Raw genomic sequence first — 17497 nt, forward strand, 5'->3', positions numbered from 1 at the left:
CTCCTAACTAGTGGTCCACATACTATCAACACAACATTTAGGACAGAGACCTGCAGACTCCTAACTAGTGGTCCACATACTATCAATACAACATTTAGGACAGAGACCTGCAGACTCCTAACTAGTGGTCCACATACTATCAACACAACATTTAGGACAGAGACCTGCAGACTCCTAACTAGTGGTCCACATACTATCAACACAACATTTAGGACAGAGACCTGCAGACTCCTAACTAGTGGTCCACATACTATCAACACAACATTTAGGACAGAGACCTGCAGACTCCTAACTAGTGGTCCACATACTATCAACACAACATTTAGGACAGAGACCTGCAGACTCCTAACTAGTGGTCCACATACTATCAACACAACATTTAGGACAGAGACCTACAGACTCCTAACTAGTGGTCCACATACTATCAACACAACATTTAGGACAGAGACCTGCAGACTCCTAACTAGTGGTCCACATACTATCAATACAACATTTATGACAGAGACCTGCAGACTCCTAACTAGTGGTCCACATACTATCAACACAACATTTAGGACAGAGACCTGCAGACTCCTAACTAGTGGTCCACATACTATCAATACAACATTTAGGACAGAGACCTGCAGACTCCTAACTAGTGGTCCACATACTAAGAACACAACATTTAGGACAGAGACCTGCAGACTCCTAACTAGTGGTCCACATACTATCAACACAACATTTAGGACAGAGACCTGCAGACTCCTAACTAGTGGTCCACATACTATCAATACAACATTTAGGACAGAGACCTGCAGACTCCTAACTAGTGGTCCACATACTATCAACACAACATTTAGGACAGAGACCTGCAGACTCCTAACTAGTGGTCCACATACTATCAACACAACATTTAGGACAGAGACCTGCAGACTCCTAACTAGTGGTCCACATACTATCAACACAACATTTAGGACAGAGACCTGCAGACTCCTAACTAGTGGTCCACATACTATCAACACAACATTTAGGACAGAGACCTGCAGACTCCTAACTAGTGGTCCACATACTATCAACACAACATTTAGGACAGAGACCTGCAGACTCCTAACTAGTGGTCCACATACTATCAACACAACATTTAGGACAGAGACCTGCAGACTCCTAACTAGTGGTCCACATACTATCAATACAACATTTAGGACAGAGACCTGCAGACTCCTAACTAGTGGTCCACATACTATCAACACAACATTTAGGACAGAGACCTGCAGACTCCTAACTAGTGGTCCACATACTATCAACACAACATTTAGGACAGAGACCTGCAGACTCCTAACTAGTGGTCCACATACTATCAACACAACATTTAGGACAGAGACCTGCAGACTCCTAACTAGTGGTCCACATACTATCAACACAACATTTAGGACAGAGACCTGCAGACTCCTAACTAGTGGTCCACATACTATCAACACAACATTTAGGACAGAGACCTGCAGACCCTCCTAACTAGTGGTCCACATACTATCAACACAACATTTAGGACAGAGACCTGCAGACTCCTAACTAGTGGTCCACATACTATCAACACAACATTTAGGACAGAGACCTGCAGACTCCTAACTAGTGGTCCACATACTATCAACACAACATTTAGGACAGAGACCTGCAGACTCCTAACTAGTGGTCCACATACTATCAATACAACATTTAGGACAGAGACCTGCAGACTCCTAACTAGTGGTCCACATACTATCAACACAACATTTAGGACAGAGACCTGCAGACCTCCTAACTAGTGGTCCACATACTATCAATACAACATTTAGGACAGAGACCTGCAGACTCCTAACTAGTGGTCCACATACTATCAACACAACATTTAGGACAGAGACCTGCAGACTCCTAACTAGTGGTCCACATACTATCAACACAACATTTAGGACAGAGACCTGCAGACCTCCTAACTAGTGGTCCACATACTATCAACACAACATTTAGGACAGAGACCTGCAGACTCTCCTAACTAGTGGTCCACATACTATCAACACAACATTTAGGACAGAGACCTGCAGACTCCTAACTAGTGGTCCACATACTATCAACACAACATTTAGGACAGAGACCTGCAGACTCCTAACTAGTGGTCCACATACTATCAACACAACATTTAGGACAGAGACCTGCAGACTCCTAACTAGTGGTCCACATACTATCAACACAACATTTAGGACAGAGACCTGCAGACTCCTAACTAGTGGTCCACATACTATCAATACAACATTTAGGACAGAGACCTGCAGACTCCTAACTAGTGGTCCACATACTATCAACACAACATTTAGGACAGAGACCTGCAGACTCCTAACTAGTGGTCCACATACTATCAACACAACATTTAGGACAGAGACCTGCAGACTCCTAACTAGTGGTCCACATACTATCAACACAACATTTAGGACAGAGACCTGCAGACTCCTAACTAGTGGTCCACATACTATCAACACAACATTTAGGACAGAGACCTGCAGACTCCTAACTAGTGGTCCACATACTATCAACACAACATTTAGGACAGAGACCTGCAGACTCCTAACTAGTGGTCCACATACTATCAACACAACATTTAGGACAGAGACCTGCAGACTCCTAACTAGTGGTCCACATACTATCAACACAACATTTAGGACAGAGACCTGCAGACTCCTAACTAGTGGTCCACATACTATCAACACAACATTTAGGACAGAGACCTGCAGACTCCTAACTAGTGGTCCACATACTATCAACACAACATTTAGGACAGAGACCTGCAGACTCCTAACTAGTGGTCCACATACTAACAACACAACATTTAGGACAGAGACCTGCAGACTCCTAACTAGTGGTCCACATACTATCAACACAACATTTAGGACAGAGACCTGCAGACTCCTAACTAGTGGTCCACATACTATCAATACAACATTTAGGACAGAGACCTGCAGACTCCTAACTAGTGGTCCACATACTATCAACACAACATTTAGGACAGAGACCTGCAGACTCCTAACTAGTGGTCCACATACTATCAACACAACATTTAGGACAGAGACCTGCAGACTCCTAACTAGTGGTCCACATACTATCAACACAACATTTAGGACAGAGACCTGCAGACTCCTAACTAGTGGTCCACATACTATCAATACAACATTTAGGACAGAGACCTGCAGACTCCTAACTAGTGGTCCACATACTATCAACACAACATTTAGGACAGAGACCTGCAGACTCCTAACTAGTGGTCCACATACTATCAACACAACATTTAGGACAGAGACCTGCAGACTCCTAACTAGTGGTCCACATACTATCAATACAACATTTAGGACAGAGACCTGCAGACTCCTAACTAGTGGTCCACATACTATCAACACAACATTTAGGACAGAGACCTGCAGACTCCTAACTAGTGGTCCACATACTATCAACACAACATTTAGGACAGAGACATGCAGACTCCTAACTAGTGGTCCACATACTATCAACACAACATTTAGGACAGAGACCTGCAGACTCCTAACTAGTGGTCCACATACTATCAATACAACATTTAGGACAGAGACCTGCAGACTCCTAACTAGTGGTCCACATACTATCAACACAACATTTAGGACAGAGACCTGCAGACTCCTCCTAACTAGTGGTCCACATACTATCAACACAACATTTAGGACAGAGACCTGCAGACTCCTAACTAGTGGTCCACATACTATCAACACAACATTTAGGACAGAGACCTGCAGACTCCTAACTAGTGGTCCACATACTATCAATACAACATTTAGGACAGAGACCTGCAGACTCCTAACTAGTGGTCCACATACTATCAATACAACATTTAGGACAGAGACCTGCAGACTCCTAACTAGTGGTCCACATACTATCAACACAACATTTAGGACAGAGACCTGCAGACCTCCTAACTAGTGGTCCACATACTATCAATACAACATTTAGGACAGAGACCTGCAGACTCCTAACTAGTGGTCCACATACTATCAACACAACATTTAGGACAGAGACCTGCAGACTCCTAACTAGTGGTCCACATACTATCAACACAACATTTAGGACAGAGACCTGCAGACTCTCCTAACTAGTGGTCCACATACTATCAACACAACATTTAGGACAGAGACCTGCAGACTCTCCTAACTAGTGGTCCACATACTATCAACACAACATTTAGGACAGAGACCTGCAGACTCCTAACTAGTGGTCCACATACTATCAACACAACATTTAGGACAGAGACCTGCAGACTCCTAACTAGTGGTCCACATACTATCAACACAACATTTAGGACAGAGACCTGCAGACTCCTAACTAGTGGTCCACATACTATCAACACAACATTTAGGACAGAGACCTGCAGACTCCTAACTAGTGGTCCACATACTATCAACACAACATTTAGGACAGAGACCTGCAGACTCCTAACTAGTGGTCCACATACTATCAACACAACATTTAGGACAGAGACCTGCAGACTCCTAACTAGTGGTCCACATACTATCAATACAACATTTAGGACAGAGACCTGCAGACTCCTAACTAGTGGTCCACATACTATCAATACAACATTTAGGACAGAGACCTGCAGACTCCTAACTAGTGGTCCACATACTATCAACACAACATTTAGGACAGAGACCTGCAGACTCCTCCTAACTAGTGGTCCACATACTATCAATACAACATTTAGGACAGAGACCTGCAGACTCCTAACTAGTGGTCCACATACTATCAACACAACATTTAGGACAGAGACCTGCAGACTCCTAACTAGTGGTCCACATACTATCAACACAACATTTAGGACAGAGACCTGCAGACTCCTCCTAACTAGTGGTCCACATACTATCAACACAACATTTAGGACAGAGACCTGCAGACTCCTCCTAACTAGTGGTCCACATACTATCAACACAACATTTAGGACAGAGACCTGCAGACTCCTAACTAGTGGTCCACATACTATCAACACAACATTTAGGACAGAGACCTGCAGACTCCTAACTAGTGGTCCACATACTATCAACACAACATTTAGGACAGAGACCTGCAGACTCCTAACTAGTGGTCCACATACTATCAACACAACATTTAGGACAGAGACCTGCAGACTCCTAACTAGTGGTCCACATACTATCAACACAACATTTAGGACAGAGACCTGCAGACTCCTAACTAGTGGTCCACATACTATCAACACAACATTTAGGACAGAGACCTGCAGACTCCTAACTAGTGGTCCACATACTATCAATATAACATTTAGGACAGAGACCTGCAGACTCCTAACTAGTGGTCCACATACTATCGACACAACATTTAGGACAGAGACCGGCAGACTCCTAACTAGTGGTCCACATACTATCAACACAACATTTAGGACAGAGACCTGCAGACTCCTAACTAGTGGTCCACATACTATCAACACAACATTTAGGACAGAGACCTGCAGACTCCTAACTAGTGGTCCACATACTATCAATACAACAGGTGTAGGAAAGGCCCAGTGGCCGACAGATGGGAAGTACAATTGAACATAAATCACTTCTTCATTTATCCACCATTTGGACATGGCCACATGGACATGTCATAGCAATGCCTATATACAGCCAGCACTGGCGAAACACCGTTTCCAGTGTATTAATGCCAAATAATACAGTCAGTCCACCTTCAAAACACTAGCTTACTAGGGATTGCTTCATTATGCAGTGTAGCCTAGTATCTATAGCTACACTATATACCGTATTTAGCTACTATTTAGCTGTTATTCATAAACTTTTTATAAAAATTACATCAAATAGCCTAACAACATGGAAAAAAGTAGTCGGCTTGAGGATTAATTCAGCCACTATTTAGCCTATTGTTGAACTAAGCGGGTTTTGTCTGGCTAATAGCTTACACAAATGGGCTGCAATATTCAAGGTAAATTCAATTAAATCCAATTTGAGAGACTCCCCTGGTCTGAAGTCCTCCTTGCACCTTCTGTCTCTGTGTCTCTTTTTGTCTTTCTTTCTCTTAGAAAATATTCTCTCTGTGTCTGTGCTTGTGTCTCTCTTTTTGTTCTATGTAGAGGCCTATAGTAGCTACAGTATTTGTGACTGTCGCCTTGCTTTCTTGTGTGCACATTTTTTCACCGCGGCCTGTAGGTCCAGGTTGCGGGAGTATTGCCAACCCAGACAGTCTTTCCTGTGACATTATATGTCCATTGCGCTGCACACAATTTAAACTGTCTCGAATGATGTGTGCCAAGGTATACCTGAGATAAGGCACTGTTGATATTGCAACCCCACAACTCAAATGCCGGTTCACCAGTATGAACGAAATAGCAAACAGCTTTTTTTGTTCAAGCCCTCAAGAACTGTTGGCCGCTAAAGATGATAATCTGTTTACATCTGCCAATTTATTGACTTAAGTATCCAGACGACCTGTCCCCAGAGCTTTCAACAGGCTACAGTTAATCTCTTTCCGTAAGCTGTTGAGGCCGGCAATTAAGGAGAATGAGAGGCTCAATTAAAGATGTTGCAGAACTGCTTTATTTGATGAACAACTCTTCTACCCAGTTCCCCTGATGTTGCTATGGCAATCAAGATGTTTTTACCATCCCTGTAACTGTCGCTTTGCGGAGAGATCGTTTTCAAAACTAAAACTCGTTAAAAAACTCCCTATGAAGCATTAGGCTCTCGGTCTCATATGTGCTTTTGAACAACTGAGTAAGCTCCTCATTGTACTGGCGCCTTCATAGCTGTTACCACAACATTTGTTGTTCACTGATATCCCAGTCTGGTCTCATAGACTAGACGTAACATAGTAAACATAAATCCGGAACACTCAAATGAGTATGATATGAGGTTGCATGTTTGAATCTCATCAGACAACTTTAGCATTTTAGTTAATTGCCAACTTTGCAACTACTTTTTTGCTACGTTGCAACTAAACCCAGCAAAAAAAGAAACGTCCTCTCACTGTCAACTGTGTTTATTTTCAGCAAACTTAACATGTGTAAATATTTGTATGAACATAACAAGATTCAACAACTGAGATGTGACATGTGACTAACAGAAATTGCAATAATGTGTCCCTGAACAAAGGGGGGGTCAAAATCAAAAGTAACAGTCAGTATCTGGGGTGGCCACCAGCTGCATTAAGTACTGCAGTGTATCTCCTCCTCATGGACTGCACCAGATTTGCCAGTTCTTGCTGTGAGATGTTACCCCACTATTCCACCAAGGCACCTGCAAGTTCCCAGACAATTCTGGGGGGAATGGCCCTGGCCCTCACCCTCCGATCCAACAGGTCGCAGATGTGCTCAATGGGATTGAGATCCGGGCTCTTCGCTGGCCATGGCAGACCACTGACATTCCTGGAAATCACACACAGAATGAGCAGTATGGCTGGTGGCATTGTCATTCTGGAGGGTCATGTCAGGATGAGCCTGCAGGAAGGGTACCACATGAGGGAGGAGGATGTCTTCCCTGTAACGCACAGCGTTGAGATTTCCTGCAATGACGACAAGCTCAGTCCGATGATGCTCACCGCCCCAGACCACCCTCCACCTCCAAATTGATCCCGCTCAGAGTACAGGCCTCAGTGTTTCTGTCAGTCCTGTCTGGTCCAGTGACGGTGGGTTTGTGCCTATAGGCGACGTTGTTGCCGGTGATGTCTGGTGACGACCTGCCTTACAACAGGCCTACAAGCCCTCAGTCCAGCCTCTCTCAGCCTATTGCGACAGTCTGAGCACTGATGGAGGGATTGTGCGTTCCTGGTGTAACTCGGGCAGTTGTTGTTGCAATCCTGTACCTGTCCCGCAGGTGTGATGTTCAGATGTACCGATTCTGTGCAGGTGTTGTTACACGTGGACTGCCACTGCGAGGACGATCAGCTGTCCGTCCTGTCTCCCTGTAGCGATGTCTTAGGAGTCTCACAGTACAGACATTGCAATTTATTTACCCTGGCAACATCTGCTGTCCTCATGCGCCTCCTTGCAGCATGCCTAAGGCACGTTCACGCAGATGAGCAGTTATTTTGGTGTTTTTCAGAGTCAGTAGAATGGCCTCTTTAGTGTCCTAAGTTTTCATAACTGTGACCTTAATTGCCTACCGTCTGTAAGCTTGTCTTAACGACCGTTCTACAGGTGCATGTTCATTAATTGTTTATTGTTCATTGAACAAGCATGGGAAACAGTGTTTGAACCCTTCACAATGAAGAGCTGTGAAGTTATTTGGATTTTTATGAATTATATTTGAAAGACAGGGTCCTGAAAAAGGGACGTTTCTTTTTTTGCAGAGTTTATGTAGCATGTTAGCTAACCCTTCCCCTAACCCTTTTAGCCAACTCTCCCCTAAACCTAACCTTAACCCTAACCCCTAGAGCTAGCTAACGTTAGCATTAGCCACCTAGCTAATGTTAATGAGCATTTCTCCTTTGCCAAGATAATCCATCCACCTGACAGGGGTGGCATATCAAGAAGCTGATTAAAAAGCATGATCATTACACTAGTGCACCTTGTGCTGGGGACAATAAAAGGCCACTCTAAAATGTGCAGTTTTGTCAAACAACACAGTGCCACAGATGTCTCACATTTTCAGAGAGTGTGCAATTGGCATGATGACTGCAGGAATGTCCACCAGAGCTGTTGTCAGAGAATGTAATGTTAATTTCTCTACCATAAGTTGCCTCCAACGTCGTTTTAGAGAATTTGGCAAGGCGTCCAACCGGCCTCACAACAGCAGACCATGTGTATAGCGTCATGTAGGCGAGCGGTTTGCTGATGTCAACATTGTGAACAGAAAGACCCATACTGGCGGTGGGGTTATGGCATGGGCAGGCATATGCTACGGACAACAAACACAATTGCATTTTATCGATGGCAATTTGAATGCACAGAGATACCGTGATGAGATCCTGAGATCCATTGTTGTGCCTTTAATCTGCCGCCATCACCTCATGTTTCAGCACGATAATGCACAGCCCTATGTCGCAAGGATCTATTCACAATTGCTGGAAGCTAAAAATGTCGCAGTTCTTCCATGGCCTGCATACTCACCAGACATGTCACCAATTGAGCATGTTTGGGATGCTCTGGATGGACGTGTTTGACAGCGTGTTCCAGTTCCCGCCAATATGAAGCAACTTCTCACAGCCATTGAAGAGGACTGGGACATTCCACAGGCCACAGTTAACAGCCTGATCAGGAGATGTGTCATGCTGCATGAGGCAAATGGTGGTCACACCAGATAATGACTGGTTTTCTGATCCACACCCTTACTTTTTTTTTTTAAGGTATCTGTGACCAACAGATGCATATCTGTATTCCCAGTCATGTGAAATCCATATTTTAGGGCTTAATAAATTTACTTAAGTTGACAAGTTCCTTATATGAACTGTAAAATCTTTGAAATTGTTGCATGTTGCGTTTTTATATTTTTGTTCAGTATAAATGGAGTGTTTTGGATTTACGTACAAAATAATACAAAATGCTCTGAGACCACGTTGCAAGATGATATCACCTTACTTTCAATCAGTTATTTTCTTCTTTTTCAAGGCCTGAGGCACTTCTTCAGTTACATTCCTGAAGCCCAAGAAACAAACACTTGGCTTCCTGATTTATGACAGGCGCTTCGTGGTTTCAGAGAGAGAAAAGTAGAGAGAAGCTTTACTTTGACTGTGATTTGGGTGTGGTAGGATGGGGACAGGAGCTGAGTGGGGGACAGTATGAGTCATGGCTGAATTTTTTGTTGTGAATCACCCATCTGTGTTGAGTCAGAATGTCCTCCCACACACCACTCAACCCTAAACCCTGCACCCTAAACCCAGCACCACTCTTTAAACCCCACCCACTCTCCAAACCACTACCCTAAATCCTCTCTGACGCCACCCCCCTACACCCTACCCTACTCACTCCCCCGATTCTCCTCAGCCCCCAAACCCCTCCCCTATCCACTCCCCCTCCCTGATCCCTCCAGGACTTGCCTCATTGCGTTGGTTCCCTCCCCAGCTGACGGAAGATCTGAGAGGCAGAGCGAGGCCTCCCTCCATGCCTATCTCGCTGCCTGCCTCCCTCCCTCCTTCCTTCCTTCCCTGCCTAACATCACTCCCAGACACAGAGCAGGCCTGGCTCTCTTTCAACTATGCAGCTGGATTTACACACACATTAAAGACTGATATACAGCCAGGGAAGGGAGTGCCGCTGACACCCAACGGTAGCATACACTGAGATGAACTGGGCTTTTCACATTGGTTAATATGAAATGGATAGGAGCTTCCGGCTAATACAGAACTGACCTTTTGAGCTTCAATAAAAATGTTAGCTAACGCTAGGCTAGCTTTGGATAGCATAGGTTAAGAAGGCGTGGATCCCCATAGACCAGTCACACTAACAAGACGGTAAATGAAGTTACAACACTAAGTTATGGCTACAGAAGCCTTCATTTCTCACACACACTCTCCCCTGAGACACTGTCGTTGTTCAGTTAATTCCACATCATAGCAGGTTACTCATCAACACCAGACACATTTCCTGTCACAACTCAGAGTGCATCTCAATCGTCTTCCCCTCCTCATCTCCTGTCCTTCATCAGGGGTGTACCTCAATACTCTAAAATGCCTTCCTCTCGTCATCTCATCTCCTCTGTCAGCACTGATCTGATAGAAGCGGACAGGACAGCTGGACCTCTGCTATAAAGCTTCCACCTATCCAGTCTATTGAGATCAGTGCAGATTATGTTAAAAACAAGAAGTGGTGAGATAGACACATGTTGATGTGTCAAAAGTAGTTTCTCAAACGTGGGCTATAGGATGCAGGTTTTTGCACAACCCTGCACCCTGTTGTAGAAACGCTGCAAGGTTGATGACACTGAGTCCTGGGGGGTTGCTGCTGCTATTGAGACAGCATTAGTGCTTTTGTTTCACCCGTCACTTCTCTGCAGCATAGCATCATGAGATTACTGATACAACATTATCCTGCTGAACTCAGAGGCAGGGAAGAAGGGAGGGAGGGTCCATGTATTCACTGGGAAACCGACACCTCCACAACAAAGACAGGAGGGGGGAGGAGGGGGGGGGTGGACAGGTGAATAACCCTGTTGACTTTCTGTGAGCACACTAGCAGAGATATTGAACTCTTGTACTTTCCATGCCTTTAGGGCACATCTCTCAGATTGCCTGCTCTTCCAGAAATGTAGAAAGGAACTCTGTAAAATGCTGTTGAAGATCACAACACGAACGAGCAGATGTACACAGAACAAAGAGGGTAGGGTACAGTACACTGCTTACAACTACCGCACACTCCTAAGAAGAATTACAAATGCCCTAGACATTTTCATTCTCACAGACAATTCTTAAAAGCAACATACATTGTAGATATAGAAATGCCTCTGTCCACTGTGTTTTAGGCAGTTGATTCTTGTATCGGTGAGTCTTCTAGGCAGAGTTAACCACAACAGCACAGATACAGGGATCTTCCCTGCTACAAAACAGAGCCACAGAGCAGTCCAAAGGTAATCATAACACATCACACACAGCAGAGAAGCAATAAAGGCCGGACTCACTTCCCTGTGTCATAACCACTGGTCCCAACTCACAATATTATGTGGACCTAAAGCAGCCGAGTAGAGTAGGCCTAACTGGGGGTTTCAGTATGGTCTAGAGATCTCTCCATGGGAGGAATCATAGATTTAATTTAGATAAACATTAGAAACATGGTGGTGACATTTCAGTCAATACCAGTGTTCTTGAGTCTAAGAGCGTCAGTGTGTGTGTGTGTGTGTGTGTGTGTGTGTGTGCGCATCGCAACAGATCAAAGAAAAATACTTTTTCAGGTCAGCCAGAGGATCCAGCCTGCTACAGCACTTTTCCTGACAGAAGCCCAACTCCCCTTCCGATTGGCTGACAGGATCATGTGACCGGACTCTGGCCATTTTTCTGAGCCAATCAGACGGAGGATGCCTCTCTGATTGGGTGGGAGTGTGGAAGTGCTATCTCTCTTCCTCCCTCTGTTTCTGTGGCACTGTCTGACAGGAGAATGTGAGAAGTCAAAGCAGACTAACACTAACAGAGTTTCTCAACCCCTGGGGGGCAGAGGGATAGGGGGGGATGAGAGAGAGAGAGAGAGAGAGAGAGTGCTTGTTGGTCTGTCAGAGGAAACCGTCAATTCATGGTGAGTCATAACGCATATCATACATCCTCTGGCACACAGAGACAACCAGGATAGAGTAGAGTAGAGAAGTGTTGAGCAATATACTTCTCTACTCTGCTCTACTCTATCCTGGTTGTCTCTGTGTGCCAGAGGATGTATGATATGCGTTATGACTCACCATGAATAGACGGTTTCCTCTGATAGACCAACAAGCACTCTATATATATATATATATATATATATATATATGAGAGAGAGACCTGTCTAGTTTCAGTGACCTTAATTGTAATTTGAGATCAGTGTTCATAACTGAGACTTCCATGTTGTAAATCATGCTTCCAGTCAATGGGAGGTTTGTGTGACAGGCAGACCTCAAGTTAGGATTTGGCCTACTGAGATAAAATCTCTTGAAGATGATAGACTTTGTCCAACAGCGGGTCTAAATTATGTCAGGTTAAATGATTTAGAGTCAGTGTAATTTCAACATAAAGTAATACAATCCATAACCAGACTAAAGTCCACATTCTGGTTTAGTTAATCTCAAACTGAAAATGGGATTTCATGACCTCGGATTACAAGGTTTAGAGATCCAGAGCGTGACCCTCTGTATCCTCACCAGTCACAAACACACACTGATGTTATATTATTATGACTGCAAATTAACTTTAATGCAGGTCATGCCTGAGACATTTTTAACGGCAATATTCTGTTCTGTCTGTCTCCCTCTCCTTCTCCTTGCTGTGACCCTGTAAAAGAGCACTTTACTGAAATTAGAGGGCCACACACAGACAGACATGCAATAAAATGTACACATAAAAAAATGATTGAAGGAGTAAAGCCTAATGGATAGATGGATTTGATGTGTTAACAGTCAGCTATTGATCCATCAGTGTGTTTAAGATCAGTGACGTCATGCTGTCTGTGTGACATCATGCTGTCTGTGTGACATCATGCTGTCTGTGTGACATCATGCTGTCTGTGTGACATCATGCTGTCTGTGTGACATCATGCTGTCTGTGTGAGCACCTCACTTTTTACCTGTTCTTTTTAATAAGGAAGCATTTCCGACAGTCAAAAGTTTAAGATATAGTATAAAATAAAAGTTATTAAGAGTAAATATGAGGTTTAAGCTAATTAATTTGATCTTATTCATTGCTACATGCCACTCCATATGCTTCCCATTCCTACGTTTCGTTTTTAACCCCTTTTAGCTTCGCCTTTGTACACCTGCTTCAAACAGCTGAAAATTCAATATTTTGGCTTATTGAAAATATATTTATTTCACAGTGGTTTGGATTGTGCAATGATTATCTACACTTGTTTTGTCACAAACTGAAATTAGGTGAAGTATTAGAATTTTAGCAACCAGGAAATGGCTGAGCGATTTCTGCATATTGTACCTTCTAAGCTTTTTTATTTTACAATTTGTCAGAAGGAGCAAAACACAATAGGCTATATACCGTGTTCAAAACATCTGATAACTCGAAAAAAAACAAGCGTTCAAAACAACTGATAACTCGGAGAAAGAAAAACAAGCTCCCACTCTGAAAAATAACCCAACTCAGACCTCTTTCTAGAACTCAGACCTTTTGACCTGAAGATTACTGACGTCACGATTTGACTTCATATTTTTCCGAGTTCACAATTGTCTCATCATATATGGAACACCGTTTGGGTCTTTGCGTGTCAAAAAAAGATACACGTCAAATAACACTATTTGACACATTAAATAAGCTTTTAATTTGACACGTCAAATAACACAATTCTATTATAGAATGTTGTGTGCGCTGAATTTGCACGTGTAAACCAAGCGCCACCACTAGTATCAGTAGCACTGTCAGCTGTACATAAAAAGTCTGCAAACAAGCACACGCCGGCCACGAACGATATGTTTACAATACCGCTTTAATTATAAGGCAATATTTGTTCAACCACAACTTCTAGGGTACCTAGCTAGCTTTAGCTTGGTACCTAGCTAGCACCAATACAAGCAGCCTGAAAACAATGACCAGTCGAAACTGCAGTCATTTTCATTATTCTTAGCAATGATTTAGGAATCCTTGCGAATAAGTATTAGCTAGGTAGCCACTTATTGTTCGCCTATTGAAATTGAACTTCAGTTCATGGAAATAAATAGCTAGCCAGCTACTTAACTCTGTTGGCCAAAGCTAACGTTATAAGCAGCCAGCTAGCTTCATCAGAGGTCCAGCTGTCCTGTCCACTTCTATCAGATCAGTGCTAATCCCCCCCGCTGCTACTCTCTGTTATTATCTATGCATAGCCACTTTAATAACTCTCCCTACATGCACATAAATACCTCAATTACCTCGACTGCTCTTTGTTTACTGCTGCTCTTACTTTTTGGGGGATTTTCTTAAAACTGCACTGTTGGTTAAGGGCTTGAAAGTAAGCATTTCACTGTAAGGTCTACACCTGTTGTATTCAGCGCATGTGACAAATAACATTTGATTTGCTGACAGAGGAGTGAGGCTTGACTGGAACGATGTGTTGTGAAGCTAGCCATAATAAGGATTAGGCACACTAGTGGAATTTGCGGTTTGCCTTCAAAATAAAAGTACCTATTTGAAAGTGATGCAGACGGTTACTGGTGGAATCATGCCATATTTAGACTAGATCATGTTAAACAAAGTTGGAATGTGAAGCAATGAAATGGGGTATCAGTCTACTCGGTGACACCCACAGAGCACAACTGTGAAGACGCAAATATTAGCATTGCAGCTCTGTGAAAATTTTATTTTTGTACCTTTATTTAACCAGGTAGACCAGTTGAGAACAAGTTCTCATTTACAACTGCTACCTGGCCAAGATAAAGCAAAGCAGTGCGACAAATACAACAACACAGAGTTACACATAAACACATAGTAGGTTGACTATAAATGTGGTTCAATTCACAGATGTTTCAGAGTCCCACAATAAGAGCTATGACACTAATGTTCTCTGGGTGTCACTGAGTAGACTGATACCCCATGTCATTGATCCACAATCCATAGATATGGCTGTACAGTGAAATAAGTATGCCCCCAATGCAATGCTAAAGTCTAATATATCCAGTGTAATTTCAACATCTTTTTTTCAAATGAACAAATTTGGGGGGGGGGGGGGATTTTATATAACAACATCCCAAACTCGTTTAGCATGATCTATTTAATTATGGCATAATTGACAGCGATTTGCGTCACTTTTATTTTGAAGGCCAACCGCAAAGTCCACTATTGTGGCTAATCCTTATTGTGGCTAGCTTCACATAGATGGGTCCGACCACCATTAATCAAATAACAACCATTATAAATTAGGTTTCTTTTAAATTATGACACCTAGCTATATAGTTAATTGTCTAACTACAGCTACTGAAACAGATGATGTCGTTTTGCTATGTTTTTGGGGAAGAACATTTTTTGCATCCAGCTTTTTTTATGACCAGCGTTGTAGGTGCGCGAGACAACTTTACCAGCATCATAGCATACGTATCGATGAATCGTTGTGACATATGACATACGAGTGATAGTGTAATCAATGTAATACCTACGTAAAAGATGTATGAACGCGTTAAATTAGTATGTGACGTGCTGTCATATTCAAGTCCAACAAGCTTATTTGACACATCAAATAGTGTATCTTTTTTGACACGCAAAGACCCAAACGGCGTTCCTTAATCATAGGATAAACGTACGTGGCTTGCGTAATGACGCGAGTCCAAGTGATCGCGCTTCATTGTGGGCTGCATGCCTAGATAACTGAAAGGTTAGCGCAGCCACAAAGTCAAAATTGGCTATTGTAAAAATTAATGAAAAAATGAAGCCCTTGTTTGTAATTTCATGTTAGGCACAAGGTTAGCCGTGTGGTTAAAGTTAGAGTTACGGGTAGGATTAGGTTGAAAACCTTCAACACTTGAACAGACAACAGAGGAGAGTGCTGGCTATTGTAGAAACACTGCATATTCAGACGAAACCGTTATTCAGTTTATATCACAATAACAGTCCTATTGATGTGATTGAGATAACGGTACTTACTTTGGTCCCAATCCCCTCTCACTGAGGTCCAAGGCGATGTATTAGACTTTGGGTTAGAGCACACAGAACAGACAGCGGTAGCCTATATGCAATTTTCAGAAAGTTCGACGGGTGAGCAGAAAATCAGTCCAACCGGAGAAAGTATAGCTCCGTCCTGTTGAGTATAATCTGCCTGCTGCGCTCGTGACGGCCCGGGTGTGTCGTTGTTTTAGATTAGGGTCCGACCTGACCACTTCCGCCGTTTATCCACATCTTTCCATCCAGTCAAAAACTATTTTAATAGAAAGAAGGATTGAGATAAAAAGAAAGAGTAGGTGGGAGAAGTTGAGAGACCGCGAGACGAGTAAAGGCTGGGTTTCTTTCTGTGTCGATTGATATCCGCTCTGATTGTCCTGGATAAATCTAAACTACAAGCTAGGATACTTTATCTTTCGTTGTGTCCCACGTATTCTTTCTCTTCTCTCTGGGGGATAGGGTGGTTGGCCGGGAATAGGCGTAGACCAGCCGAGCTGCTGCGTCTGGAGAACGGGCCGCGAGAGGGGTGAGACTAGGAGTGAAATAGAAAATAACTGGGAGGAAGAGTCACAGATGACGTTTAGGCACACGAGAGCACTTGGCTGACACACACACATCCGCATTTTGTTTCCGGCCCCCAATAAACACTTTTACTCTTCTCTCTATAATAATGGTGTGATTAAGGCTATTTACATTACCAACTATCAGTGCGTAAACGACTAAAAAACAATATAGGCTAACCTAGAAAAACAATAGGGCCCAGGGTTCCCCAACTGGCAGCACACGGGGGGATTTTATTTAGCTGAGTTTTCATTGTTGGACATTAAAGACTGTAAAAACACCAGGAAATCAGCTCCAAGTGATTTTCAAGTATTCCCACGTGTAATAGAGAGACACATTAGATCGTATTCCAATGTAATCAAGGTTTGTTTTGGTCAAATATTATATATGTTTGGACTTGTGGTCAATTACAGTGTACAATATTATTTGTAATTATGTTCCGGCCCCCCAACCATCCGCTCAAGAAAAAAATCGTCCGGCAGCTGAATGTAGTTTGGGACCCCTGCAAGAGGCCATCTAAATACATACAATTATAAACAAATAGTAGTCTAAAAGTAACTTATTTTAAGGGTTTGGACTTTAGACATTATTTGGTGACTTGAATGTAGGCCTATCAGTAGCTGTGTGTGGATAAAATCAGTGAGGCAGCCAAGCCAGTAAAAAAGCCATATTACAACCTATGTTGTGATAATTGCGTTGTTTGCTCTATAACCCA

The 17497-nt window shown here is 43.0% G+C and overlaps 1 protein-coding gene across 1 annotated transcript in view; it reads right to left on the reverse strand.

Moving 5' to 3' along the window:
- LOC106605813 (ceramide synthase 2) overlaps positions 1–16776 on the reverse strand; it is a 94756-nt gene extending 77980 nt beyond the window's left edge. The window contains exon 1 of the mRNA XM_045699150.1: positions 16207–16776. The gene's annotated coding sequence lies outside the window, so the exon portion shown is untranslated. The remainder of the gene's footprint in view (positions 1–16206) is intronic.
- Positions 16777–17497: the final 721 nt, after the last annotated feature.

This window comes from Salmo salar, chromosome ssa02 (assembly GCF_905237065.1).
Source record: "Salmo salar chromosome ssa02, Ssal_v3.1, whole genome shotgun sequence".
NCBI lineage: Eukaryota > Metazoa > Chordata > Actinopteri > Salmoniformes > Salmonidae > Salmo > Salmo salar.